Here is a 22511-nt window from a genome sequence, read left to right on the forward strand (position 1 = left end):
CCTTGCAGGAGCACATTCCCAACCCGAGTTTTGCCCAGACACAGTGACTCTTCAGCTCCAAGATTGCAAGCACAATCTTCCCTATACGGGCAAAGTGGCAGATACTTCGTCAGCAGGAAAATGTCTGTACGGCTATTAAAGAAATCAAACCCAGAAAGGCTGCACACACCAAGTGGTACTAAACTGCTATAAAATTCAAATTAAGCTGCATTGCATTGCACAAACTTCCCCCCAAACCCACCCCATGTGAGGTTATTAAATGAATGTGACTCGAGTGCTACAGAGAAAAAAAAACAATATGAAAATTCCAGTGCATAATTTTCCCATCTCCAAGCCATAATGTGGCAGTGCTAGAAGGTTTCCTATTTTGGAAACATCAGGCAGGCACATTCTGTCTCCATCCCAGCATGTCTTAATCAAAAGCATCCTGATCTCAGGTTCAGCAGCTATTTGCAGGAACAACCAGCAGCACACAAATGATCAGAGAGATTACAGAAGAGACAAGTCCTGTACCAAGAAGCCTTAGCAGGGTCTCCTACTCTCTCCGAACAAATAACTTTGTGCTTTAGTATCTCCATACACTGCTGCAGGAAGCAGAGAGGAACAGCAGAGTCAAGATGTGAGCAGTATGGCCAAACCAGACTGACCAGGACATCACTCACTCAAGGATGCTGAAGATAATTTGGGTTAATTGCACAGTGGGTTGTCTTTCAGCCTTTGGCTACAGTGAAAAAAGTGGGAGAGACAGTGGCAACAGGGTGGGAAGGTGCAGAACCAGCCTGGAAAGCATCTGGAAAGAGCAACAGCGTGTAAAATCAGAAGTTGGCTTTCTGTAGCGAGATAGAAGAAGGTCCAGTCCTGATGTAATTTAAGGTTTAACTGTTTTAAAGATGTTTATCTATGCAACAACTCACAGCTGTGCCCTCCCTGAAACCAGAGGTTCAGACGTTGTGAAATGGAAATCCGTGTCAATGAGCCAGAGCTCCCTTTTCATTACAGAAATAATGAATAAACAGCCACTCCTCACAAAGGGCAATAGAAAACTTTACAAGACCATCCACAATTTGAATCTTAACAAGATTAAAATGTATTAATACCACAAGTATTTGATCTTTTATGAGCAGGAAAAGAATATTAATTTACTGCTGAAGAATATTTTGGGTTTTCACCTCCTGTGATGAATCTCTCAGACAAAATCAAATCAATTCACGTTACTACTTGTCTATCATCAGATCATACTGAGGTACCATTCAGAAAGTAATTGAATAAAGTTTTTAATCTTAGATGGCATTGAAATACTAGCAAACAGCTTTCTCAGTATTAAAAAAGAAAAATCACTCTTACTTAACAGGTGGCAGATGTAATGATGGCTTTTAAGGAGATTGCAGTATTAAGCTGAACAGGAATGACAGAGCTGACAGTGTATCTTCAGTGGTCTTTAGAAAACAAAGTTTGCTTGCAAACTTTAGAGTCACTGTCTCAGAAGCTCTCTGGGAAAGCTTGGCTCTCCAAGGAAATGGTCAGATACACACTTTTGGTTGAGCTCCCTCACAGCACAGCCCCCAGTTCTCCAGAGCCTGTCCTCCAGCACAGCTCAGGTGCTGCTGTTCAACCCTGCCTCCACTCATCACCTTTTGGGGCACATCTTCCCTCTGGAAGACTTCAGGACATCAATATCCTCTGGTCTATGACTGTAAGAGAGAGACAGTGCTTCTTCCTGGAAGCTTTATATTTTATTAGAACAGTGATGTAGTTTTGTTTTGTTTTGTTTTTTTTTAATAATAAAAATTGAATAGGATGGAACATACTTGCCTGGAAGCCTTCCTCACTGCCTCCTTTACATTAATACAGATATTGTAAACCTCCTTCTCTAGACATATGAACACTTAAAGAATTTGCTGACCTGGCTCCACCTTGACACAACAGTTCCCACAGCACCTGCAATAACATCCACCTGAAAGAGACATTGCCATCAAAACCCAGCATGCCTGCTAAATTGAACAGTCCTGCAGAGACTGCAAAATTCTCCCAAGATGAAAACAAAATAGCTCACAAGAAGCCAAAGCCCTCCAGGTTAGCAGCGAGTTCACCCAAGCCAACCCCAGGATTTTTTCAGATACCTCAGCTCCTGGCTTCAGAGAACCAACCTCCCCTCACTGCCTGACCTATACACCTGTAAAATATTCCCTGCCCTGCTGCCCTGCACCAGGCTCGGTCCTGCTTAACCTGTGTGGTGCCCACCACGTCTCCATGCATTTGGGAAACCCCTGCAGTCAGAATTGCTCTCTGTTGAGAATGGTTAACAATCCAATTAGTTTAAAATTAGCTGGTTTTAAGGTGCAAGGTGAAAAAAAAATATTTAAGTCAGGAGGAATCCTCCTCTTTAATTAACTTTGGTGGAAAACAAGTTTGTCAGACAGCATGGATATGTTTGTTTTGGTTCAGTAGATTTCTTAATAAACACATTAGGTGTAACATACTACGGTGAGCTTAATTGCACAGCTATAACAAAATTCAATGAAGAACATAGTTAACAATTGCTAAACTGCAGCAGCTCCTTTATTGCTCACAGAGTTATTACAGCTGGCAGTGGTCATCTGGCTCCCCTAACAGAGCAGGGACTGCACCAACCCATAAAAGAGGAGGAGAGGGGAGAGACCAATACACACTTAAATAATTGTGCAGCAAGGCCTTGTAAATTCCAATTTCTGTTAACACTGCTTCCCATGGAGAACAAGCAGCCTGGGCTGGCATGGTCCATGCCTCTCCCACCCAGGAGCTGCTCTGTTCCCTTGCTGAGAGCTGAGCTGGCTGTGCTCTGAGCTGCAGAGATGCCCCAAGCAGAGGGCCAGTCCTGCCAAGCCCTCCATCAACACACCAGGGTGGAGGCTCACGGCATCAGTCACTCCTGTAGCACTCACTCGTAGCCCAGGGAGGAGCAATGAATTGTTCTTCTCTGCAGGTCAGTACGTGGCTTTAAGAGTTTCTGTCCACGAGCTGGGAATTCTTGGAAAGAAGAGCAGAAGGAAGAGACACAACCAGCACCTCCCTGCTGCCAGGGCCATCCCAGCTGTAAGGATTATGAGAGGCTGCCCAGTGTCCCCGTCTGAAGGTCACAGCCCAGCAAAATGCACACACTTGTTCAGTACCAGCCTCACTGCAGCCTCAGTTTGGCTATTACTTGTCCATGTGCTGCAGACTTCACTGCTGGGAGCTCTCATTTTGCAGCAAGAGGAATGAATGCTTCTCCACACGTGATCTTCCTCTGGCAGGAGAAAGGAAGCCAGACTGGGCTGTTGGAGAGTGATCCTTGCATGCTGCTAATGCAGAGAGACTGATCCTGCAAGAGCATGGCAAGGGCAGATCAGGTGAGACCCCGTGAGTCCCTGCACCATGAGCAGCACAGAGCAGCTCTGCACACACTGGATGAGACATGTCCCACCCCACAGAACCCTCCAGGAACACCCCCTCCACATCCCAACACAGCCAAGTCTCAAACTCAGTACAGGCTGATCCAGCCAAGACATTAAGCAGCAGTGACAGACACACAAATAATTTTAGTTTTGTTTGACATAGCTTTAATTTTCTACTCCTCCTGAGAATATGAGCAGCAGCAGTTGATCCTAATACATACACACACATATATATATATATATTATAGAACACATTCCTGTGATGGATGTCACCCTTCCCTACCACATCTCTCAGTCAGCACACAAATTAACTTCAGTCAATCAATCATTCTGCTATCTGCATCTATCACCACATATTAACCCCAGTGATAAGATAGTGTTAAGATGGAGTTTAGATATAGGCCTCTAACCTCTGGCTGGTGCAAATGAGTTTACACAGCCCATACTTTCACAATCCCATGAGAAGAAATAATACTTACTGCCTCTGGTTTAATGATGTTCACAGACTGCATAGCCATACTTTTATTGATACCCTGGAGAAAGGTGAGGGAAGGTGCACTCCATAAGCATATTGATGAGTTTTGTAGAAGTGCTCCAAGTACCCATTATGTTGTAGTCTATTAAGAGGAACACAGGCTGGACAACCCACTGCACTCTGTTACTTTATAAGTGATAGGCAAAGAGGCTGTGGACAGAAAGAAGTCCTCTGACTAGAATGTAATCAGGCAGGAGACAGTGCACAGCAGGGTTTCTGCTCTGTTTTACCCATCATCCCTCAAGAGGAGAAAAACAATCCTTGCTTAGCTTTGGAGGCAGAGAAAAATTAATGCCACACTAGGGATGACGGTTGAGGGCCTTTTCTCCACAAAACCATCCCTGAGATCTGTTCATACTTTTTTGCCTCTTCCCAAAAACAAACATGTCCCATGCCATCCATTGCACACACCCACAAAATGGTGTCATTTGTTCCACTCCTTGGTAAAGTCTATCTTGGCCTAAAACAGCAACAATTTAGCAAAGCAAAATGAATCCAGCTTCTTTTGGCAGATGAAGTGTATCGGTCATGGAGAAGATGTGCAGTTTTCCTCCCTTTGCCTGCAATTGGAACTGTACTTGGCCTCGGGTGGTTCAAAGCATTTATGTTTCGAAATCCTGGTTGTCTGCCATTAAAATTGTGCATTGCCATTCAAGGGAAAGTGCAAACATCCTCCCCAAAGGTTTTGCAGGTGCCTGGCTGACCACACACCCCTCCAGACCATGCAGCCATCTCAGGAGGCATCACCAGTGACTCTGATGTCCTTCCCCCTCAGTTTGGTGAATATTCTCTACTCACAGGGGATAACAACCCGAAGAAAGAAATAACCCCTTTTAGTTGTGTCACAGCAGAAATCCTGGAGAGCATTAATTAAGGTCAAGGGGAAGAGCTAGGAGGGTTAAGAGCACAGGAGCAGTCAGCAGCAAAACATTGCCAATTAACATAAAAAGCACACAAGTTGTTCGTTCTGTTTAAGCTTGTTAAATATTGAAATTAAGTGTTATGAACTATTAAATAAAATTAAAGTCAAAATTAACTGCCATGCCTCCCTTTTAATGGCTCATTAGTGATGCTCTCCAAGGAGCACCACCCCACGCACAGCACCAACGCTGCTCCCTCTGGGATTGCCTGTGGAGTGTTCCCATGCATCAGGCTGCCAGAGAAGTTGGTGGGCAAGAGTTTGACACTTGTGGATCAGGAACCAACCTCATCCATCTGAGCTAGACACAGCTGGAGAGGCATAATAACCAGCAACAGCCTCCTGGATGTTTCAAGTGACAGCTCTTCTCAGAGCAGCTTTAAAATCCCCCCTCTGCGTTTGCTAATTAGTCACACCTAAAAATACACCATTTGCCCCAGAGACCAAGAGGATTAAGTCACTCTTTTTTCCTAAAGACTTGATATTTTTATGGGAAGAAAATTTGGTAAATATATGGAAATGAACCAACTCTCCTAAAAGGTTCTCTGATTTTAAGTGAAGCCTGTTCTGCATCACCAGTTGTTTATATGCACTGATTGAAGGCATAATTGACAAGGGATAATTGCTTATTCTTCCTAATACATGGTGAATTACATTTTTCTGACTCAGCACACCATGCTGATGAGAAGCCCTGCAAAACACTTGGAACAGAATCCATTTGGAGGGCAGGAGCCAGACACATTTTTCAACAGGAGGGGCCACTTGGGCCTCATCTTGAGCACTGGAGAGCCATGCTGAGTCCTCAAGAAAGCTGTGACACCACCCAGGAGGGCTGGGTCTCCTTGGCACTACAAAATAGCTCAGCTAAAAGTGCTACAGAGCTACCAGCATGTCATGCCTTGTACAAATCTACCAAACACAGACGTATTAAAAGTACAACAGGATCAGAGTTCAAAACTGTGAGAGGGTTTAAATATTGAGTATTCACTACTCAGGTGAATGTAAGATCTACTTAAGACCACAAGCATTTAATAATGCTGATAAAAATTAGCAAAGGCCGATAATTGCTTTGCAGAAAATACAGCCCAAGGAATGAGTGGGAGGAGGATTTAAACCCCTGTAGTATTTGAAAGGAAAATATTTTTGTCCTTAAAATATTTCACGGCAGTTTAAAGGGGGCAAAGAGTTTTCAGAAAGGGTTTTAGGGATTTGGGAAGTGCATTTGGAAGTCTTTCCAAAAGTCTTGGCAATTAAGTTGGAAGAAGGTATTACTGAATGTCCTCGAGTCCAACCAATTCCCCAGGCTCAGCTCAAGAGCAGAAAGTGCCTCCTTGTTTTAGCACTGCTGGCAGGCTGGTACAAGGTCTGCTCAGGGCTGACACAGGGGTCCTGCACAGACAGAATGACAAAACTCTCCCTTGATCAAATGCTAATTGCAGTGCACAGGCAAAAGCTTCACACAAGTGAGGGCAGGGCAGTATTTTATGGATGTTCTCACAACACACCCCAGCCCTCCTGACTTCAGAGACTTTGGATAAGTATCTCCAGCTTTATCAGATAAGAAGCTTATTTGAAATTCAAGGCAAGGATATTCCAAGGCTCTTCCTTTTCTGCATGTTCATTCTGTTCTAATGGAAAGATATTTTATCTAATGCTTTTTAATTCTGGCTACAGAGTATAATTGGCCAAGACTGGAAGATAAGCAGTTAAAAATCTCCATTTCCTTTCTAAATTAAAGCTTTCTTGGAAACAACCTAAATCGCATTTAATGAGCTCAAAATATTTAATGCTAATTCAGTAAATTTCACAGGAATTAATTTTTGGTTTATATCCAAACAACACTTCTGATTGTTGAAATACAGTGTGCCTTCAAATTAAAATCTGCTGGTGGGAGATGTAATCTAACTTTTCCTTCAGATTAATGCCAACAATAGAGAGGACATTTCTTGAACAACCTTACTGCTCCAAAGACCTAATAAAGGATGCAAAAGAAGTTACAGATGCAGAGGTGCAGAGTTCATCCTCCCAGAGTGCTCCTCTTGCTGGCTCTCCCACCCCCACACATCAGGGGTGGCTGCTGAGCACAGACAGGTCCAGGTTCACCTCCCATCGCCCACAGGGGTCTCTGAATGGCCACAAAGTGACCAAATCAGGGTCTCTTTTCCAAATCTGCCTCCAACCTGTGCACCCCATGTGGTCACTGGTTGGGTGGTTCTCAGCCACAGCTGTATCCTGGTTTATACAGGCACTCAAAAGCATCCCAATGCTCAACTCTTAAAGAGCATCCTTTGCACAGACTTCCTTTGGAGTCAGCAGCAGTGCACAGCAAAGGGCAGCAAATTTTGTCAGCCCCTGTGAGGCTCTGTCCTGGCACAACTTCCCCAGGTCAAAGCTGGGCAAGGAGGAATCAAGGTGGGACATCATCAGCCACATCAGATCATAAGATGAAGTGATAATGTCCTAGAAGGTGCCACTGGAGAGGATTAGCAAAAGGCAGAGAAGCACTAATGAGACACAGATTAACAGTGACTTTGGCTTATCTCTTCTTTCCTAAGGGAGGGAAGAATCTCTAACAGCAGGAGTAGTAGTCTCAAGCAGCAATCGAACCTTTGGGAAGTCTTCACACCGTGTTCCCAGGCCCCCATATCCATCTTCCATCAGTGTGTGCCTGGGGGGAGAGGTGGAGCAGACCCCCTTTGGCACCCCAAGGGCCAGCCAGTGAGCTGCCATGGAGTGTTAAAGGCTCTGCAGTGTGACATGGGAATACAGCACCTGTAAAATCTCCATTTCAGAATTCTGCTGTTTATTTCAGGGAGATAAAAAGGGAGCAGTGGAAAGCTGTGAGTCTGGATTGTGTCTTTGAGGCACTTCAGGCTCCAGCAGTGATGCCCAATTAACACAAACAGCCAGTGCCAAGCACACCCCAGAGCACTAGGTGCAGATTACTCTGCACAACACAGACATTGCCCTGCATGGAGGTGGCAGGCTGTTTTCCAGAGACTCTGCTGCATCTCACACAGTAGAGTTGTTTCCTCAACCTACTGCTGTAGAAGCAATACAACAGAAAAATAAATGAGGATAACCCAAAGAAAATAAACCTGCACTTGCTTTCAAGAAAACTGCTGGCTCATTCACCAAGCCTGCCAGAGTTTAAAGAACTACTTGGTCAACACTCAGGCACGTGGTGTGATTCCTGGAGTGGTCCAGTTAATTTCAATGATCCTTGTGGGTTCCTTCCAGCTCAGGATAATCTAGGATTCATTGGCCAAGAATTAACTGGCAATGGCTGCTCCGCTTGGGTTTTGCTGGCCAGGATGAGTACCTGCTGCAAAAGCACCAGGTGAGCTATTAGCTGATAGAAAGGGTTAAAAGATGACTGCAAGGCAGGCAGATTTGGCATTTCAATAAAGGCACCTCTAACTAGGGCCACAGGCTGGGACAAGAGAGGGACAGCCAGCCTAAGACCTGGTACAAGCTCACACCAAACTGTTGTAAAACCAACTGTTTTACAGGGACCACTGGTCTTACCCAGGGTCATGGGAACCTGAGCAGAAGGCTCAACACAGGCTGAGAAAATGGGTAAGGAAAGTGAGTGTGCTAGAGATGCAGACCATGTAATTACAGACAGAGACACCTGGATGGCTTAACAGAGGTAAATGAACTTAAGTTCATTAAGGTCTAACACAAGACAGCCAGTGATCTCAAGTGTCAGCACTAAACAGAGTTTAGTGAGGAATTTAGGAGGAATTTAGCTCTTCAGGGCCATCACCAGTTTGTTTTGCATATCAGGATCCCAACAGGGCTGCTGGGGCACAGCTGGGAGCGGGAAGCAAGCAAAAACATTTTCCTGTGCGCTCATATAGAAAGGACAACACAGGGAGACCAGGAAGAGCCAGGAGATGAGGCAAAGCACACACAGGAGGGACTTCAGAGTCACAAACCTCTGTCTCAGCTTTGCTGGGAGATGCCTCTCTTAATGCAGTAGCCCTGGCTTCTTGTGACACCCTGTGCCACCAGCTGCACATTCAGACACAAAATGGCTTTTTCAGCCCTGAGCTCACAGCAAGAGTGAATGGCCAAGAGGCCACTGACTTTGTGCTGGCCAACCCTCACCTGATGTGTTAAGGGGACTGTGCAAGGAGCTCAGATGGGCATCAAGAAAATGTTCAGAGAGGCTTTGGGCTCCAAGAACACACTGGGCTTCTACTACCTTCTTCTCACTAGAGAAAAAAATTCAAACCAAGCATTAGGCCAGCAGGATTGCAGCAGCACACTTTGCACCAATGCAAAGTGTGCAGTTTGTGCTGCCTTCCTGCTCTGTCCTTACAGAGAGACTTTTCAATGCCAACCAACCGCCTGAACAGAACAAGAAGAACAACATTACGAGAAGGCAGAGAAAAATCCACTTTCCTGGACTGTATCAGAGCTGTTGGCAAAGAAAAAGAGAACCTGAGTGTCCTTCTTGCAGGAGATGAGTGAACAGCAAGCTGTGCCCAGCAGCCAGACCACTGAAGGCACCAGCTGCTTTGCAGAGCTGGACCCTGAGCCATGTGCTGCCATCCCACCCCTGGTGGCAGCTGGTGTCCCAGAGCCCAGTGGGAACCACCCTTGGTGGCACAGGTGCTGCCTCACAGTGCTCCAGAAGAGAACAAGCTGCCTCATTCAAACAAGAGAACTTGAATTCCTGCCCAGCAAACCATCCTCTTGAAAGGGAACTTTCAGATCAGCGTTTATTAATTCTGGAGTGTGATTTTGTTTCCAAGAAACTTTCTCAGCTGAAACAATGAAAAAATTGCTGGTTTGGCAAAGTGTCTGATTGAGAATTCAAGTGACAGAGCAAGTGTTTTGCTGATAACGAAATCATATACATTTTTGTTTTATAGACACTGCTATTTGCTGCAGAATATTTATGGGATGTGATAAAAATCTACACACTCAGCACAGCTCAAACTTCTTTCCACAGACAGGTCTTTACCCCATCAGAAGTTTTGTCAGGACAGAGGAGTTACTTCTCAGAGGTCCAAACAAATCTGCTGCACCAGTGGGCCAACTCACCCCTCTGCATGGGACCAGGACTGCCAGGAGCAGCTAGGAGCTGCACAAGACTCATCCATGTTCTTGAGTTCCTGTTGACCAAACTAATTTCACCTGGGAAAAGAACCTGAAATTCAAAGTAGCCAGAGGAACACACAGTTGTCCTGCTGCTCTGCACAAAGCATAAAAGCCTATTCAAGAACCCTCTTTCCCTCCTATACTTATATCAAATTAACATTAGGCCAAATAGATGCTCTCATATAAGCTGTTCATAGGCAGCCTGGCTTATGAGTGTAGTTTTATGCAACTTAGAAATTTTCTTTTTTCTTCTTGTTTTTTAAACCTCTTGCTGTTAAGACTGCAGACATAAGGAAATCTCCAGCTCTGGCTCTTGCCCCATTTGCTTTGCCCAAAAGCTCTTCAGGCAACAGTGCAGACTACTTGACTGTTGGTAGATCTCACACTGCCACCTCTGAAAATCAGTGTGTTGACAGCCACTGGTGACTGGAGGCCAGAGCAAGCAGCTGGCAAATGGCTACAAGCACTGCTGTGGGGGAAGCAAGACTATCCAGCCTGGAGTATTTATCAGACTGCAGGAGAGCTGACTTGCCTGCTAAACAGGATGGGTTGGGGTTTTTTTCCTCCATTCAGATGAGGAGGGAGTTGGAATCTCATACAGCTATTTGCTGGAAAGGAACAGCTTTCCACTCCAGCAGTAGCAGCCCTGCCTGAACTACTACCCTGACAGCCAGGATATATTGCCTTACTACTTTTGTTAAGAACAAAATCCAGGGATTTGCAGCTACAACCCCCACCATTAATCATTTAGGTTCAGAGATTTTACTTCTGTGCACCTCCAGCAGAGCCCTTTGATATGCAGAAGCTGTATCAAGCCCCAGGTGATGGCTCTGATGTGGGGAGGTTCAAGGGCACAAACCAAGACCAGAGTTTCCATTTGGACAAATGGCCATGATGGGAGAGGGGGGCACTGTGAAGAGCCTGGAAACCATCCCTGAGGCCTGCTGTCCTCAGGAATATGCACACACTGGAGATGAAGTGTGACTCAACTGAGAATTGAAGACTACATCCACCAGGTCATCCCCCAGCTGATCTGCTCAGGCCCGTGTTTGGCAGGTGAAAGCACCCCAGGTGTGTGCAGACAGGGAGCTGTGATGTATCTGCCACCATTACTGAACACACCTGGTTCCCTTCATTGCTCAGCTCATCAATCCAGGAAAAGGCTATTACTGTTATTGATGTGCCTCAGACCTCAGGAGCCCTCAGACTTCCAACCCCAAGAGCTTTAAAGTCATGAATTAAGCCCTAAGAGTCATTATTAAAAAAACTGCAACCATTGCATTATTTTCATCTGCCGTCTGTTTAAATGCTTTAGGCTATACTTAGCTCAAGGTTTCTCTCCACAAGAGCTAGAAATTTACTTGCTCTAAATGAAAAAAAAAAAAAAAAAGAACCCTCCAATTGTCCTGGAGTTATGCAGTGATTTGAACTGAAGTTTTCATTACTGTGATACTTGCAGTATAGGCAAAATGCTCCAGTGCTTCCAACTTGTCCTTGAGAATGTATTGCTCAAGGTGGGGAAGGATGGAAATCCAGGATCTGGCCAGAGCTCATCTCCCAGATGCATATGGGAAAAAATTACGTAAGACAGAAGTGCCACAGTCCACATCAAGGCAGTGATTTCCTTTGGTGTTTGCCTGCCCTCCCCATCACTGATTTTAAACCACTAGATCAAGAGGAGCTCACTTTACCTTAAGTTTTCAACTTGGATTAATTTTCAAGCCATCACAAGTGAGTTGAAAAGTAAACCACAGATTCAGTTTCCTAATCCACTCTGGTGGATGCACCCCATTCCTCACAAACAGCCTTCATTCACCTGCTCTCACCAAGAGCAGCACTGATGGCAAAAAAAGGAGGGCAGGGTAAGAAATAAGAATATCTACCCTCAAAAATAAGACTTCTTTTTAAAATTTTCTTCTTTACTGAATTCACTTTTCTCCAAATCCTAAAGAGAAGTAAAGATCAATTGATTAAAATATGTTCTATTCTGCAGCCACAATATTTGAAGTCCTTAGACCTCAGCCAGAAACAGCCCATTTAGATTTTAATTACTTCTAACTCTCATAGTAGAAAGTTTGTGGTTACACATTGGGATCCAAAATGGCACCAACCTCAGACTTGGCCTTGCAAAAGAAAAATAAAAACCTTTTTCTTTAAGAATAGCTTTAATTTCTATATTCAGTAAGAATTCAAGAAAAAAAAAAAAAAAGCCCAGTATGTCTCTCAAGCTGGAGAGTGCTGTTTTATTTTCTGCTTTATAAAATAATCCTACTGAAAACATTTCTCTGCATACATTCAGTAAATCTATTCCAACAGAAAAGGAAGCCCTAGCCCTTACTGTAGATAGCTTTAACAAATATTGAAGGGATTGCTCGACAAACACCAGGCCCTGCACAGAGCTGCAATCCAGAGCAGCACTGGAAGGTGCATGCATCACCCCCAGACAGGAGGCACTCTGCTTCCACAACACCCTTGCTATGCAATAGTCCCCTCTGTGGGCAGCAGCTCAGCCAATAGCAGTATAAAGAACATTTATTGCAAGGCATCCACAAAAGAAACCCATGAGGAGCACACACATTCCCACTGCTGGTAAGGCAATCGTTCCTTTAGGGAATGAGAGCATTCAGTGAAGCCAGTGCAAAGGGTCTCATTTGTAAATTATATATCTCACAGGGACTGACTCCTTGGAAATTTAGGAGCCAATTCTGTGGGTCCTCACACCCTTGAGGAAGACCAGGCCCTTTGCACAGCCCCAGTTGCATTTTTGGGTGGCTGGATTCCAAAAGGAAAAACAAAAGAACTAAGTTGACCTGCGTTAAAGTAATTTCCAAATTCAAAAATCACCAGTCCTGGCTGAATCAATTTGTATTTCCTCCTCCTGTTGCTAAGGTCCCCTTTCTGAGATCACCAAAAGCTCTAAAAGCTGTACCACTCACAAGGGCAATAACAATTGCCTTAATATGTAATTTTAAGCCACCCACCACACTCAATCATTCAAGCCTTTGATACTCACCTGCTGCTTTACTGAGGCCCTTTGTTGAGGCACAGTGGGATAGACCTGAAGCTCTCTAGAGTGAGCCAGTTTTCACAGAACGTGGCTTTAACAAATTCTATGTAGCCAACTGGAAAATTAAAAACTGTCTTTTTTTCCTCTGGAATTTATTAAGGTTGAAGTATCTTTATAAGTGTCTTCTCAACATGTCAGTGCTATCTAATCAATTGAAGATAAATTAAGGGTTTGATCAGACTTTCTTTCACAGGAATTGACCTGATGAGTAGAGACAATACTTTGCATGTTACTTCACCCAGTGCAAGAAGAAGAAAAATCAACTGTACCTTATTACAAGTGGCCAATTTTGGGTTCTTGAGGCCACCTGACCTTAAGCATCACTCAGTACCCATGCTGTCTAAGAATCACTGTACAACATACTTGCTTTGCATTTGACTCTGCAGGACAATTGTCATAGTTATTATTTAAATAGCTTAAAATTAGGACAGCTTGAAGTGCAGCAGGGCAGACTGGACCATGAAAACCCAAGCAGTGCCACCCAAACAGCCCCCTGAGATCACAACAATGCCTCCTCTAAAGCCTTCTTGAGAGGAGAGACAAACACTTGATTTCTTTACTCAGAAAGTCAGCACCACAGTCTCTGGGTAATCAAGAGAGATCAGAGATAAAGCCACTTTAAAAATCACAGAGTCACTGAGGTTGGAAAAGACCTCACAGATCTTCGACTCCAGCACCACCGTGCTCATCACTAAACCACATTCCTCCAGAGCCACATTCACTTGACTTTGAACTCTTCCAGGAGCAGTGATTCCACCACTTCCCTGGGCAGCCTGTTCCACTGCCTGACCACCCTTTCAGTGCAGAAGTTTTTCCTGACATCTGTTCTGTAAACCTCCCATAGCACAGCCTGAGGCCTTTTCCTCTCATCCTGTCACCCTCATGCATCCAAATTCCTGCTTCCACCATTTCCTGAACCAGGCAGGAAAAAGGCTGGAAAGCCCACACCAGCCACCTGCAGGGTTTGCAGAAATACCCCCACAGAGAGGGAAATATCTCCACAGAGGCATCTTTCCAGCATCCCAGTGCAGTGCTTCCATCCTTCCCAGGAGAGACTGCCCTTAACAGAGCTGCTCTGCTTTGCTGCCCAGGAGCCAGGATTGCTGAGCAGCACTGACAAATCTGGCCCATATCCTTCACCCCAAGATGCTTCTCAGACACACAAAGCTGATGGCTGCCAATCTCCCACGTACCCATAAAATCCTGAAACAACCAGGTATTCATTTCAGGGAAAGTGTTGAAAGAAGAATAGGAAAAAATAACCCATGGGAAACAATAGTTTCTGTTTCAGTGTAATAGATGGCCTGGGAAGATGACAACCTTTGTGTACTTGTTGATAGAACAAGCTGATGATGTGACTGGGCCACAAGAGAGGCTAATGAGTTTCTGCAGTTATTACAGAAGGTCTGCTCAGGAGAAGCCAAAGATCAGAGTTATTGCTCAGGCCCAGGAATCCCAATTTAGGAAAGATCTCATTCAGACTGAAACAGGTACAAAGAACCATACATGTTTAGTTAATCTCACAAAAGAAGATTAAAAATAACTCATTTCAGTTTGCAAATGAAAGTCTAGTGGCACAATTGCAGTCTTTGAATAGATCAGGGAGATTACCAGCATCAGACCCTGCCTATTTTTACACTGAGAGCTGGAGTGACCCTTGACTCCACCAACAATGTGCAAGACAAAAAAGCAGCATGGGCACAAGAGGAATTTCTACATTTAATTTCCAGCACAAATACATTGCCTAGTTAAATGTCTAAGTGCTAGATGAGGGCACAGCTGGAAAAGCTCTCCCATAGGAGAGGAAGAAATAAGCACCCTTTACTAAAAGGATCCCACCTGCTTGCCAGTTCTCTGAAAAGGACTGGGATCCTTCCTTGAGCCAAGACACTGAGTTAAACTTTCAGCCACTTCCTTTCTTGCCTGACCCCACAAACCAATTTGAGTGGATACCAACAGCCCCAGCAGCATCTCCAAAGCTGTTCATGTTTTTCAATCTCCTCATCACTGAATATTTCCATGAAGCAGGTTTTTCAGAAGAGGGATATGGGGAAGCAAGTTTAATATATGAAAAATTAAAAATTTAGGGGCAGGATAAAACTAATTGAATCTTGTGTTAAATTATACCACTGCAGGGATGCCAGTGCAATTTTATCATTCATACTTAGTCTAATAAAAACTCTCAGACCTTTAATTTATCTCCCCTCCAGAACCATCCTGCATCATGAAAGGGTTTTGCCACAGAGCAGAGGTCAGGCTGAGGAGCACCACAAGCTGTAAATACAGCAACTGGGCTCAGCTGCTTCCCCCATGGGAACCACACCAGGATGCTCTGTTCTTCTAAGGATAAATCAGAGATAAGCACAGCACCTGAGAGCTCATTTGCTTTCATGTCCTGTACAACTGCTCCACTCTCAGAAGTGAGTGTAGAACTATGCAAAACAAGGATGGGGAAGTCTCAGCTGGGCTTGGCCTCCAGCACAGTGTCCCCCACAAGGATAATTCAGAGCTTCTGTGCTTCTTGCTCATCAAGAGGACAGGAGAACAGCTTTCCTTTCTCCAAAACCATGATCCAACCTCAGGATTTAGGCAGCTTCCTCAGACCAGTCCCAGATTATTTGTAAAAGGGCAGGGCTGTGTACCAAGCAGTTACCGCAGCTGACCCCAGCAGACAGAGCAGATAGTGCTGGTGCTTGCACAGCCTGCAAAACATGCTGTACTTTTGTCCTCAGGCCTATAGGGATCTGTGACAGATATTTTGTGCATATTCTGGGCTAGAGATTTATTGCACAGTTGCCTGAGCTCAATGTGCCAGCTGTTCCACATTAGCCCCTTGCCCCCACACTCATTTGAAGCCCTGTTCTGAGTTGATTGTCCCAAGATGGGGACTCAGCAAGTTCTGGAAGATCTGTGTGGCTCCACCTGCCTGAGATCTGGGTGGATTTTGATTTCACATCAAGTTGCTCAGTGAAACCTTCCTACTCCATAGCTATTTCCCATCAGGTTTCACAGGATCTTGCACTTGAAGGAGCAGTGATCCCTGCCAGCCACTCACCCCAGTCAACACTCAAGCTCAGTCTGTGCACCAGTCCCCCCAAAACAGGCAGGGTAAAATTTCCACAGTGCCTTTTAAGACAGTTTCAACTTTAAAAAGCCAACAAGAAAATGAACAGCTGACTAAACTGTTGTATGGTTTTGAGGAATTATTAATTTCCCTTATTGGTACAAGCTATGCATTCATAAGCAGCTCAGAGCCTCACCAGACTCCTGCCAGACTGAATCATTTTAGCTGGAGGATGAGAAACTGCAAAAGTTCAAGGTTGCCACAACAGCAATCAGGCTTTAGTTCAGGAAATGCTATAAACAATTAAGCAAAAAAATCCTCCCAGCCTCAAGATGCTGGAGATTCAATTCCATCTTACAGAGCTGAGATGCACTGGAGGTGGGGATGGGATCTGTGGCAGCTCTGCAGTGGCCTCATCCCAAAATGACACAGGAGCACAGGGCTTTAGTGTCCATGGGGAGGAAGGCACCAAAGCGTACCCTGGAGACATCAGTAATTTCTTTGCTGCAAAGATGCCCTTCAGGTACTTCTTACAACTTTTAACCTATCCCAGGATGAAAAAGACCATTGGAGCATCTTCCCCAGGCTGAGAAAAACAGCACAACTACTCTGTCCTCTGCAGGGATATCTCGGACAGCAACCTGGAGAGCTGCACTGAGTGGGTACATATGGTCAGGGACCACCTTCAAAACACAGCAGCTTTAATTATTCTTGCTCCTGTGCCAGACATATGGCATTTTACCTTCAGTTTAAATGCCATCAGCTTCTCTTCCCATATTGTTCCTTTCCAAAACTTGTCCTTTCTCCCCACTTTAATATTTTAAGCGGCAATGGAACTAGATTTTTTCAAAGGAAAAGTTTGTAGCCAAGCAAATATGTCCATGTCATAAGATGAATGACTATGCAGCTAAAGCAGTGACGTTTTCAGGATTAATCTTGCCTAAATATTTCATTTCTTCATTTTGAATTATGAACATCTTTTTCATAAGTACTGACAGAGTTTATAGATCATCCCCAAAAGGAAAGTTTGATTAAAAAACTAGAAAACCACTTGAGGAAGAGGACTTCAGTAGGTGGCAAAAACTGTCCTTCAGATAAGACTGAAGAGCCTATAAGATGATAGGTCACTTATTTTTGATAGAGTTTATTTTGGCAAAAAAAAAGGACTATCATAAGTCTTGTGCTACTTAGCCTTTGTTGGATTAATATAATGAAACATTTGCTTGAGTCTAAAACCATTAGGCATTGTCAGAGAGTATCTGGGACTCGGCACTCTGCAAGATTTTGGCACCACATGCACCTCCTTGTACTGTGGGATTCATTGAGAGCTGTCGATACCCATTTCCTTCAGGAAATCAGGAAGCCTAAGAAACGCCCGTGGCAGATAAGATGCAAGACTGATGAGCTGCAATCAGTATAAATTAGCACCTGCAAAGGATAAATCCAATGCACAAGAAAATATCTATTATGACTATCAGAAAAATTCCAGGTGCAACATGAACTTGAGGAAGTCACAAGGTTGTTATTTACAGCCAGACTTCTTCAGCAACTGGAGTTTTGCAAAGAAAGAAAAAAAAAAAAACCCAAACAACAAGCCAAACCAAAGCTGCTAAAATCTTAGACACCCTGAAGATGGGTGTACACCCATCAGGGCACTATCCTTCCCAGCTCATGTTAGTTAACATGCCAGAACTCCTGGAAATGCTCAGCCCCCAGCTGGGAGGTGGTGGAGGGCTGGCTGGGCAGGCAGAAGTGTTGGATCTGCCAGAGGAACAGGTCTGCAGGAGGTCACTTGCACGCTCTGAAGGAACAACAGAGTCCACTTTCCCCCATGCATTGCTGTGTAGCCAGAGTGGGCAGGAGAAGTTTTAACAGACCAAGCAGATGAGAGAAAGAAATTGGTGTCAAGGACGAGCACAGCCCAGCGTCACCAGGCACCCCAGCAGGTCACATAAACCATCTAAGTAATAAAGTTCATTTAGAGCTCCTTGTTCTCACTACACCTGCAAAATCCAGATACTGGTCTCATCCAATGGCGTCTCTTAACTAGGAGATAAGTACCATTAATTACCTGCAGGCCTGAGGATATCTCCTTTCACTGCTAACCCACTCTCAAGTGCTTTGATAAATACCGCGTTTCCTCTTGCAGGGGGAGGGATCCTATCAGCAAAGTGTTAATGGTCTAAAGCCACTTTCAAAGTAGCGCCTACCAGCTGATAAGTTTATCCTATATCTCAGCACTTCACAAACAGCAGCTCCAAACACTTTTCCCTGACCAATTTATCAAGATTTATATCGGATTTGGGTTCTGTGCTCCAGTTTGACTCACCCAATATTTCAGCATTCTGTAATCAAACCCCAAGAGGCCCATGACTCTTGGGCATGACATCTTCTGCTTTTCAAGATATTCCTGTGCTATGAAATAAAGAGGTAACTGTGCCAGGCAATAAACAGCAAGAGACTATTTCAAGAATACAAGAGAAATAGTTAAAACTCAGCAATTTATTTGGGAACACATATGTGCTTTTGTTAGTAGGAGAACGTCATCCATGGCTTTTTTAATCTCGGGATGCACTGATGTATTGTGACTCTTTGTGCTTTTCAGTGCCCTGCATTTCCATCCATTTCCTTCCCTCAAGTGGGGCAGGCTTTCCAGTGGATCGTCACCATTTAGTAATTACAAATATAAATGTCACTGCTGTCAAATAATATAACACACCTCACGCATCAGGACACAAGCTGTTTAAAATCGAGCTATTATAGCAGAGCCACCGCTGTGTGAACACGCCTTGATTAAATTCATAGACATTAATCATTTTAAATAAAAAACCGAATTTCGTCAAGGCAGCAATGAACTTTCCAGAAGATATAGGAGTGAAGTGATGTTTCCAGAAGGCAGTGTTCCTCCAGGCATTCCTTTAACACTGGAGCACAGTAGGAGTACATAATGCATAGCTGCAAAAAGCAGTTTTTAAGCACGAGTTCCATGGAGCAGTTCAGGACCACAAAATCCCTGAAAGCTGCAGCCCTCAGCATATGGCAACTGCTCACCTGAGCACCAGCAGAGCCATCACAATCAGGAGTGTTGTCTGCACAGGCACAACCCCAGCGAGCCCAGACCAGGGTCCAGGGTAATTGGTTTTGCCACGCTGTCAATCCCACCCCCAGGAAGAGGTTTCCCTGCCAGCCTGCTCAGTGCCAAGACAGCTTCTATTTTCCAGACTGTCAGTCTCAAATCCTATCAGATTTCAGGCTGCAGAAGATAGATTATCTGGGCAGCATTATGACAGATGCACTGCTGAAGATGTCCACTTACTCAGAGAGAAAAGGGAAAATGTCTCCCCCTGCTCCTTTTCTGTCTGTGTCAGACCCATCTGCCATCCACTGCTGGGTTCATCTTTGTCACGCCTGGGAACAACAACTCCACCAAAGGGTCTGCACATGCATTCATTAAGAGGAAGTGTAGTTTGATGGAAAGATTTAGTTTCTTTATCTTCCCAGAGAAGGGATATCCTGGGAAAACAATCCATGATTATTCCCCTATATAATAAAGGGGTTATTCTGCATAGGGATCAAATAGCAGTTGCAGAGTGGAACAGCCACTTGGCATGATGACAGATTGCTGTATCAGTCATACCTGCAAACCTTATTTACAGAAGCACCACAAAAATATTTGAGCTGGCAGCTGTTCCATTGTGAAAGCAAATATAGCTTAAAAGGCTTTCTATTTTGCAGAATTTCCAACCCTTATTTAAAAAAAAAATGCACATGCAAAACACATCCCTCCCACTGTCATCCAGCTCCTGCCCACCCTTTTTGATGAAGAATCTCCTAAGTATGAAGGATTTGCTAAAATGCAGACAATGATGTTGCTGTCATTATTCAGTCTACTTATGAGTCCAGCTTTGAGATCAAGAGTAGATGAAAGAAGAGAGAAATCTCATTTGGAGTCAGATGATGCTCAGCCCCAGCTTGCTGCATGTCCAGCCAAGTTTTTTTACTCCATCACTCAGTCACCTTGCACTTACTGGTTTCCCAGGTGTGACTGGGCCTTGCCCAGTTTGGGGTGACTATGGGGACAGCAGACGACCCCCAGGGCCACGTCAGAACTGCAGCAGCAAACCAGCATCAGAGACTAAATTTCTTACCCTTCCATATCAAATGCAAGGAGAGCTCAGTGCCCTCACATGAACTGAGCACAGCCAATACACAGCCCTGCTGATCCCTCCCCTGCCCTCAGCCCTGTGCTGTTCCCTCCATCACCCAACTCCAGCTGTATGTGCAGCTGGCACAGCAAAAGCAGAGTGAGGAACTGATCTGGGCTAAAAAAAGAGGCAACTCCTTGCAAATGAACTCTTAAATTTAGCTTCAGAATTTGCAGCACAACTCTCCTTGATTGAGGCTGGTGTGCTGGGAGTGAGATGCCTCCTGGCATGGATCACCCACCCTGGCACGCTCAGCTCTTCCCTGGAGATGTGGGATTTCTCTGTGCTGCCCTGGGACACACCAGCATCGTGCACAGCCTGTGGTGCCCAGCTGCACCCTGCTCCTCCCTGGGCAGGCCCCACCAGACAGACAAGGAGCATTGCAAGGCCACTCACCCGACTTGAGGTACCAGGCAGCATTATCACAAGTCCTTAGGCAACAGTAAAGCCCCTAGATTTTGAGGTTTGCTATTTTTTTATAAGCTGAAACATGCATGCATATGTTCCAGCTCTCTGTTGCCAAAAAGAACCAGACAGGTTAAACGCAAAAAGGTAAAGTTTGTTATAAATGCAAAAGCCACAGCCCTTGCCCTTCTGTCCCTCAACCTGAGCCAAGCACATTAACCAGCTCTGCCCCCTCTTCCTGATATAAATGTGTAAAAGAAGGGAAATTGTGCCAGGATCCAGAACATGTTTGCCACTTACTAGGGTCAGAACTGCACTTTACACCAGAAAAATCTCCCCTGGACACCCACTTCAAACTCAGGTCAACATTTGACTCCCCCAGCACCAAGTGAAGCAGCTCTACTGAAAGCTGCTTCAACCACCCCCTCTACCTAAACTTTCTGCCTGAGGGACCAGAGAAGCTCACCATACACAAGGGGGTTTGCTTTCTCATTTGCTTTGCCTGAATACAAGCCCTCTGCTGCTCCTCAGCACCCCTCAACAAACAATTGAGCCTCAAACAAAAGCAGCTTTTCCAAGCCCAAGGAAAACCAGAGCAGACACCACCTCAACTTACCATCCAGGCCCCCAAGCAGCTCCATTTCCCACAGCCATGCTCCTCCTTTGCAAAGGTCATCCATCCATCCATCCATCCATCCATCCATCCATCCATCCATCCATCCATCCATCCATCCATCCATCCATCCATCCATCCATCCATCCATCCATCCATCCATCCATCCATCCATCCATCCATCCATCCATCCCTTCACCACCCCCCCCCCACCCCCCCCAAAGCTGGAGTCTTTTATACTCATGGCCCTTAATGATTTTTCAGGTGGTCTGGATTCAATGCACAAAAAACCTCATTTTCCCCACCTGAAAGCTTTTACACCACTCTCCTGGATTGCCCTGGGAAGAAATGTGTGAGTGTTGTGACAAAACATTTGCATTCCTTCACAGGGGCAGAAGAGAGGTCAACCTAGAGGAAAGGGATGGCATAAATGGAAAAGTTTGGTGTTTAGGGCATTTTTTTTTCTCTTTATAGATAAAGAAAACCTTTTCTATGCAGAAGAAATGTAAAAGTGTTAGGGGTCAGCAGCAAAGAACACATTTTGCACTAAAAAAAATACGTTTGTACAGATATTAAAAAAGCATCAGAGTCTTGCTCTGCTCTTCAGCAGTGGAAAACTACCTCTGGACTCCCCTTTGCCTCATAAATCACTGGCACAGTTGTCCTCCCTCACTGTAGCCAGGCTTGGGGTGGCAGGAAGGGCAGGGCTTGGTGTTGTCACCCAGTGCAGTGGCCAGCAGGGCAGGTTTGCAGCCAAAACCTGTGAGAATGAGGCTTCAGACTACGGTGTGCTGTCTTGTCCTTCACTTTTCATCCCCTGTTTGTCGTATGCAGGATTAAATTCTTTGCATTATCTTCAGAAGCAAGAACAGGTCCCCAGCATTACACAACTGAGAGCACTTGCTGCTGGGTGCAATGTGACATCTCCTACTCTTATCCACACATCATGAATGAAATTCAGAGTAACAGCTGTGCTGTACAGCCAAAGGGAACCTTCTCGTGGGCCACTGCAGACACGATTCTCTGCAAATCATGGTTTTTCTTTGCACATGCAGAAGATGAGCTCACTCAGACCACACAGGCACTGGAGCCTCAAAACGCCGGTGTGTGGCCAGCTCGGGGCAGCAGGGTGGGATGTGATGTGTGCTCAGTGTGGATGTGCACCTGGATTGTCCCTC

This window comes from Vidua chalybeata, chromosome 13 (genome assembly GCF_026979565.1).
Source record: "Vidua chalybeata isolate OUT-0048 chromosome 13, bVidCha1 merged haplotype, whole genome shotgun sequence".
In the NCBI taxonomy this organism is placed as follows: Eukaryota; Metazoa; Chordata; class Aves; order Passeriformes; family Viduidae; genus Vidua; species Vidua chalybeata.